Consider the following 375-nt stretch of genomic DNA (forward strand, 5'->3'; position numbering starts at 1 on the left):
TATAGACTGAATCATAACTGGAATAAAAGAATATGGACAAAGCTTGTTTAATGAGACTTCTCATGTGGGTCACAGGAGTGCACTTACCTTTGCACTCCTGTGATCCTGAATCAGCTGACAGCGTGCTAAAGCTCACGGTCAGCTGACATTACAGAGCAGCTCCAGACTCAGAGGATCCTGACAAAGTCGGGATCCACACAGATTCCTGACTGGAAGCTGGGTCAGCTTCTCAGGGCACAGCGGAGAGCCTGATTCAGCCATTCCTGCACCCTCACGGAACTCCAGTGAGCACTGGAGGAGCAGAACACAGAGCAATGACTGGCAGACTCTGCTCTGTGCTCACAGCAGACTGAGTGATCAGTGGTCAGGGAACAG

Source organism: Staurois parvus, unplaced genomic scaffold (assembly GCF_062004578.1).
Source record: "Staurois parvus isolate SC_StPar_1 unplaced genomic scaffold, SC_StPar_1.0 ptg000574l, whole genome shotgun sequence".
NCBI classification, from domain to species: Eukaryota; Metazoa; Chordata; class Amphibia; order Anura; family Ranidae; genus Staurois; species Staurois parvus.